We start from the raw sequence: 7,822 nt of genomic DNA, 5'->3' as shown, positions 1-7,822 counted from the left end.
TTATGCGTTCTCAACGGAAGACGGACATTTTTTGCTCTAGTATTTTCTGCACGTTGATTTTTTTCGCTGAATACTCCTTGGAGATTCTTCATATCAGTGAATTTAGAGTGGTCTCGTTATCGCCATTCTCATTATTATTAAAATATAATTTACATACAATAAGCTCTGGCTAGTGTGGCTTGGTGGATTGAGCGCTGGCCTGAGAACTGAGAACGTCCCTAGTTCAATTCTCAGTTCAGGGCACAGGCCTGCGTTGCTGGCCAGGTCCCCAGATGGGGGCGTGTGAGGGGCAACCGGTTGATGTATCGCTCACACATTGATGTTTCTCTCCTTCCTCCCCCACCTTCTCTTCTCTATAAAAATAAATAAATAAATAAATCTTTAAAAAAAATGTTCCTATATAACATGTTCAGTTAGATGAGTTTTTTAACAGTAAATTCTTTTTATAAATTGATTTTAGTGAGGAAGGGGGAGAAAGAGAGAGAGAGAGAAACATTGATTTGCTGTTCCACTTAGGTAGGAATTCATTGGTTGGTTCTTGCATGAACCCTGACCAGGGATCAACCTGAAACCTTCCTTGACTAATGGGGACAACATTCTAACCAACTGAACTACCCAGTCAGGGCAACTAGATGAGTTCTGATAAATTTATACACCTGTGTAATCACCACCACAACCCACATACAACATTTCCATCACTCCAGGAAAGTTCCCTCGTGCCCTTCCCAGGCAGTCTCTCCCACTCCCAACTCCAGGCGGCCACTGGTTTTTCTGTCTACAGACAGGTTTTATATATTCTAGAACTTCCTAGAAAGGGAATCATAAAGCATGTACTCTTGTGTCTGGCTGCCTTCTTTCTTCATGGTTTTGAGATTCATTTACATTGTTTAGTGTATCGATCATTTGTTCTTTTGTAGGGCTGCGTATGTTCCATGGTAGAGGGAAGCACATTCCTCTATCCTCGGGTTAGCATTTAGGTTCTTCCAGGTTGGTGCTTCTTCATTTTTTAATTTTTATTTATTTCCTTGTCCCCACCCAAGGATATGTTTATTAATTTTTAGAAAGAGAGAAGGAAGAGAGAGAGAGAAACATGGATATGAAAGAGAAATATCCATCATTGCCATAATTTTTAGAAAGAGAGAAGGAAGAGAGAGAAACATGGATATGAAAGAGAAATATCCATCATTGCCTCCCATACACGCCCGGACCGGGTGTCAAACCCACAACCTAGCTATGTGCCCTGACTGGGGATTGAACCTCCAACCTTTTTGGTGCATGGGACGATGCCCCAACCAACTGAACCAACTAGCCAGGGTTGGGGCTTTCTAAAATATAGCTGTTACAAAATTGTTGTGTAAGTCTTTGTATATAAACATATGTTTTCATTTATCATATGTAAATATCTAGCAGTAGAATTGCAGGGTTATATATGGGAAGGGCATAATTTGCTATTTTAAGAAACTTTTCCCAAGGTGGCTGTATCATTTTGCATTCCCACCAGCAATGTATGAGAGTTCCAGTTTCTCTACATCCTCACCAACATTTGGTGCTGTCAATCTTTTAAATTTTAGCCATTCTAGTGGGTGCATAGCATCCTCATCATTTTTTTTGTAGTTGAATGCTACCATTTATTTGTACGGTCCCCTCCTGGGCATATATATGGTTTCTAATACCTCCGCATTCACAAACAATGCTGTGGTGGATCATTTATGCACACGTTTATCTGTGAGATGATTTTCTATAAGCAGGATTACTGGGTCAAAGGATACATATATTTTTGATTTATTTAGATACAGTTAAATTGCCCTCCCAACTTGTGCCAATTTATAACATCTGGAGTGCTTGTTTTCCCACAGCCTTACCAACACAGTTATCACATTCTGATAGCATTGGCTAGTCCGAAGGTGCAAGTGCAGTCTTAACTTGCATTTCTCTTATTATTGAGGTTAGTATCTTTTTTCATAGATGATGCTATTACAGTTGTCCCAGTTATTCGCCCTTTACCCACTTTGTCCCCCTCCACCCAGCACCCCCCACGCCCTCTGGTGATTCTCCCTTTCTTTGTTCATGTCCATGGGTCATGTGTATAAGTTCTTTGGCAACCCCATTTCCTATACTCGCTCTTAACACCCTTCCTGTCTGTTCTGTAACTACCAATTTGTACTTGTTAATCCCTTCACCTTTCCCTCCATTCCTCCAGAGTTCCCTCCCCACTGGCCACCATCCCAGTGTTCTCATTTGTGATTTTGTTTCTGCCCTGCTTAGTTTGTTTTTTTTTTAGATTCAGTTGTTGATAGTTGTGAATTAGTTGTCATTTTAATGTTCATAGTTTTGATCTTTTTCTTAAATAAGTCCCTTTAACATTTCTTATAATAATGGTTTTGTGATGATGAACTTCTTTAGCTTTACCTTGTCTGGGAAGCACTTTATATGCCCTTCCATTCTAAATGATAGCTTTGCTGGATAGAGTGATCTAGGTTGTAGGTCCTGGCTTTTCATCACTTTGAATACTTCTTGCCAATTCCTTCTATCCTACAAATTTTCTTTTGAGAAATCAGCTGACAGTCTTATGGGAACTCCTTTGTTGGTAATTATCTGCTCTTTTCTTGCTGCTTTTAAGATTCTCTCTTTATCTTTAACCTTTGGCATTTTAATTATGTGTCTTGGTGTGGTCCTCTTTGCATCCATCTTGTCTGGGACTCTCTGTGCTTCCTGGACTTGTATGTCTATTACCTTCACCAAATTAGGGACGTTTTCTTTTATTAGTTTTTTGGATAGGTTTCTGATTTCTTGCTCTTTCTCTTCCCTTCTGGCACCCCTGTGATGCAAATGTTGGAATGCTTGTAGTTGTCCCAGGGGCTCCTTACACTGACCTCTATTTTTTTATTCTTTTTCCTATTTGCTGTACTGATTAGATGTCTTTTTTCTTCTTTATGTTCCAAATCATTGATCTGATTATCAGTTTCATCTGTTCCTCTGTTGATTCTCTTTAAATTGTTCTTTATTTCATTTAGTGTCTCCTTCATTTCTGATTGGATCATTTTTATGTTGTCAAAGCACCCACTGAGTTCCTTGAGCATCCTTATAACCAGTGTTTTGAACTCTGCATCTGATAGATTGCTTATACCCATTTTGTTTCATTCTTTTTCTGGAGTTTTGTCCTGTTGCTTCATTTGGGCCATATTTCTTTGTCTCCTCATTTTGGCAGCCTCCTTGTGTTTGTTTCTATGTATTAGGTAGAGCTGCTTTGACTCCATGTTTTGGTAGCATCGCTTAATGTAACAGGTGTCCTGTAGGGTCCGTACAGCTCGATTTTCTGATGGTTCTGAGTGACATTTGTTCTGTATTTTAGCTGTAATTTTGCTGTGGTCTGCAAGGAGGTGAGCCACATTTACCTATGCCTTCATCTTGACTGGAAGTTCCTAGTGAGGTTAATATCTGTTCAAACACTTAAAAGCCATTTGTATTTACTTTTCCCTAATTGGCAAGTTCATATCACAGCCCAATTTTCCATTGAACTTTTGTTCTCTCTTAACTTGAAGGAGATCTTTATACATAAAGGTGATCAACCTTTGTCTAGAGTATAAGTTGCAAATATTTTCCACAGCTGATGAAATGTATCCAACATTTTGCTCATTTATATTATTTGCTAGGTAGTATTCAGTTGTGTGACTATAACCACATCTTTTCCCCACTGATTCTACTGTTGCTGGACATTTGAGTGGATCCTAGTTTTGAGATGTTACAAAACTTGCTGCTATGAACATTCAAGTGCATGTGTCCTTAGCTTCCTCTTTTTGCTTGTCCTGCTCCTCCCACCCCTGTACTGGTCTCCCCTGGGGGCATGTTCTTAATAAGTCTCTTGCATATAAAGTCTCATCTTGGGAACCAGACTTAATACTGACATAGATGGCTTTGGTCACATGGGGGGCTCCAGTGCAGACAGGCTGGAGAGGCATCAGTCCCTCCCCCTGTGAATGGCTGAATGGAGTCACCATGGATCCTGACAGCAGCAGAAGGCACCCCTCCAGGACAGACTTCCCTGGTCCTTCTGCTGGGTAAGCCAGGGAGCAGAGAGCAAGGCATTCTGTCATAGCCAGGGTCCATTTTGCTACCTCCTCTTGTTGGGGGAGGATTTGGGGTAGAACAGCAGTGGACAGAGACACCCAGGCTTCCATCTTGAGCCAGGAGCACAAATGGACATTCCAGAAGAGAATGTGAATCCTAAGAAAGGAGAAGCCCTAACCATAGTAAAGGAAACAGTCCTGAAGGGACAGAAGAGAGAGGCAGTTAAGAAGGTCCCAGACATCACAGGGTCAGCACAATGCCAAGTGTATGTCCTGGAAGGGCCTGGCAAGGGGTTGGAGTGGCTTGAATGCCAAATAAGCTGGGGATCAGGAAAGTAGAACAGACCCCAGAGTCACGGACAGGAAGGCCTTAGTGTAGGTATTGGGAGAGAGGAGGGCAGAGCCCTCTCTCTTCTGGCAAGAATACAGCCTGATGGCTAACTCCTATTCACACTGAAAGCTGCAGCTTTGGTGACTGCTTGTCAAGGGGTCTTCCCTGACACAGAGCTTGGTGACTGTCCCTGGTACTGTACTCCTCACTGTACCACATTTCACACAGCATTATAGTTGCCTATTTCTTGTCTCTCTCCTCCAGACCCTGAGCTTCAAGGGTCTCAGACTGACTTGTACAGAGCCTGGCACACTGTCAGTGCTGACAAAATGAGGGAGACATGTTGCCTGAGAGCTGTGTGAGGACTGAAGTCATCCTTGCCAAGTGGATGCTCCAACCCAGATGAGCTATGACACATCAGAAGAATTTTCTGCCAAAATCTCAGAGCAACTGTTTATTTACATTTGGGGGTAGCAGAGGAGGGGATGGGGCCATAAGACCAAAGCTGAGAAAGATAAATCCTAGAGGTGGCACTGATCGGCTCAGTGTTCATGCCTGGTAACACCAAGGGAACGATGATTTCTCAAATGTCTTGTTGGTGTCCCTCTCTGGGGGCAATGGGAAGTGTCCTGGGAAGAAAGCAAACCAGTGAGAGTTAAAGCTTTGAAGTGTTCACATAATGAATGACACCCATCACCTGTAAGTAGGACTCATCCTGAAGAGTGACCCAGAACAAGGTGTCCAAGGGAAGCACAGCCAACACTGGCCCATGGAGATGCCATGCCAATGCTTGGGTGCATCAGGAAAAGTCATGCAGGCGAGCAGTGCATTCAAAGGCAAACGTGATGGCCTATGGCAAGGTGAAGAAGGCGCTTTAAAAAAAATCTGTGCTCAGCTGTAATTTGGGTAGACTTCCATGAAGGGTGGGAGATTTTTTAAAACCACCTTATTGAAGTAGTGTTTGGTATATTTTTAGAAAACTATGTGTGTCTTAAGTGGCTCGGTGACTTTTCACAAAGTGAACACATCCATCAAACCTGCACCTAGACCAAGGAACCACACTGTCCACTCCCCAGAAGTCCCTTTATGGTCCCTCCCAATTATGACCTTCCCCCATAAGTAACCACTATTTTGACTTTTATCACTATCAATTAGCTTTGAACTTCATGAGACTGGAACCATGCAGTCTATACTGTTTAGCATCTGACTTCTTCCACTCAACATTATATTTGGGATCATTGCTCATAACACATGTGGTTGTAGCTCCTTCTCACTTCTGTGTAATGTTCCACCATGTGAACACATCACAGTTCATTTATCCATTCCATTGTCAGGGTGCATTTGTCGTTTCCAGTCTCTGGCTATCATGAGTAGTGTGGCTGTAAACATTCTAGTACAATCCCACGGGGGGCAAAAACCCTTCATCTTTTTTGAGTAAATATCCAGGGGGAAAATTCAGGGCAGGAGTATTTTAGCTTTAATAGATAATGTTAAACAGTTTTCCAAAGTTGTCATATATTCCGTATGATTCCATTTGCACAGAAATTCAAAAACAAGTAAATCAAATCTATGGTGTGAAAGGTCAAGAGAGTGGTTACCTTTGGGGTTTGTGACTCAGAGGGATCAGAAGGGAGATTCTGAGGTGCTGATAATGAATGGTCTAATTTTTTATCTGGGTGCTGGTTACATGGGTGTGCTGGCTTTTTAAAAAGTCATTAAGCTGTGCAGGTATAATGTGTTCACATTTCTGTATGTGTGTTACACTTGAATCAAAGTTTATTTTTAAAGCCTTGCTATTTCCCTCCCTGTCTGCTTGAAGATCGGCCGCCGTCACGAACGACACAGGAACCATCCACACCAGGAAGTTCATGGTCAACAGACCACTGCAGCGGAGACAAATGGTCACTGCTGTCCTTGCCCTGGGAGGCCAACAGCACCCAAGGCGGAAATTTGGGGAAAACTAGCTGAAATGTGTAAGGCCACACCAGATGTCATCTTTGTGTTTGGGTTCAGAACCCATTTGGGTGGTGGCAAGGCAATGGACTTTGGCGTGATTTATGGTTCCTTGGATTACACAAAGAAAAAGGAATTCAAACATAGACTCGCAGGACATGACCTATGTGAGAAGACGAAGACCTCGAGGAAACAGAGGAAGGAACGCCAGAGCAGAGTGGAGAGAGTCGGGGGGACCTCGAAGGCCAGTGTCGGTGCTGGGAAGAGTGAGCTAGAGTCCTGACAGGAGGAGTAGAGATTCTTCAGTGACTTCATCTGTGGTGACTGGGCAGATTTTTCATGAGAGGATGAATAAACTAAAAACTTTTGTGTGAAAAATAAAAGTCTCGAGGAGCCTCAGATCACTGGGGGTGGACACAATGAACCCCTCTGAGAACTCTCCTGTCCCAGGCGGACCTACACTCCCTTGGAGGCACACAGAAGCAGACAAAGACTTTCAAGTCAAATGGTCCCAGATCTCCCAGGAGCCACCCTTCTGCAGCCACCTGTGGTACTCCCCTCAGGCTCCCTTCCCCGGACAGTCCAAAAACGTTGGCTGCATTTGGCTTGCTCTCTCCCAGTCCCACCTCTGGACTTAGCCCACACATTCCACCCTCCCGTGTGACAACAATGTAGGAAAACCAGGGCTTACTTACTAAGTGCTCACCTACTGTGTGCCCAATATGTTGCTGGTCATGTGAGCAGTGCAGGTGAGAGGCCTCCTGTCTCAAGGAGCACAAATCACTTGAACATAAGGCAGTTTGTGGTAAATGCATGTAATTTGCATGCACTGGACACCTCAGCAGGTAGTCTCCCAGAATAAACCCCACTCACATTTGAATCCTCTGTGTTCCAGTCCAGCAGTTCATGTTGCAGGAAAAAGACTCACTTCAGTTATGTCATAGGATGGACGTTTATTGAGAGGAAATGCCAGACAGGCTCCCACGAAGGGTCTGGCCATCAGGCACCAAAAGGAATGGAACCTTAGGCCAGGAAGGGACCCAACCACTGCTACGTGGAGCTCACCAGGTCTCCAATTTCTTCCCAGCCTGTTAACTTCATGCTAACTCCCCATTACTCCCAATGTTTCTCAGCCAAAATCCCAGAGCAGGGGGCTCTTTGCTCCTCCCATCATCTGTCACCAGGCTGCCAGGAGAGTCACTAGCCTACCTAAGAACTGGCTCCCCTCAGGCACTGACTTCCAGGGAACACATTATTCCTTCTTGGTGACCTTCATTCATCTTAACAGCCCCTGGGCACACACTTCCAGGGAGTAGATGTGAACTCACTGGATCATGGATCAATGTACCTAGAGCAGAAAGAAGGATTCGATGACATGCTGTCTGCTCCTCACATTCCCTGAGGGTGGGGGTGGGGGGTGGGGGCACTTCTTCCAGGGGCCAGATCTGACACAAGACATCTGCTCAGGCAA

At 43.8% G+C, this 7,822-nt stretch overlaps 1 pseudogene; it reads left to right on the top strand.

Annotated features, from left to right (window-relative positions):
* Positions 1 to 6,239: 6,239 nt before the first annotated feature.
* Positions 6,240 to 7,232, top strand: LOC114506079 (annotated as a pseudogene).
* Positions 7,233 to 7,822: the final 590 nt, after the last annotated feature.

This window comes from Phyllostomus discolor, chromosome 9, assembly GCF_004126475.2.
Source record: "Phyllostomus discolor isolate MPI-MPIP mPhyDis1 chromosome 9, mPhyDis1.pri.v3, whole genome shotgun sequence".
In the NCBI taxonomy this organism is placed as follows: Eukaryota; Metazoa; Chordata; class Mammalia; order Chiroptera; family Phyllostomidae; genus Phyllostomus; species Phyllostomus discolor.
This window is presented reverse-complemented; position numbering and strand designations above follow the sequence as displayed.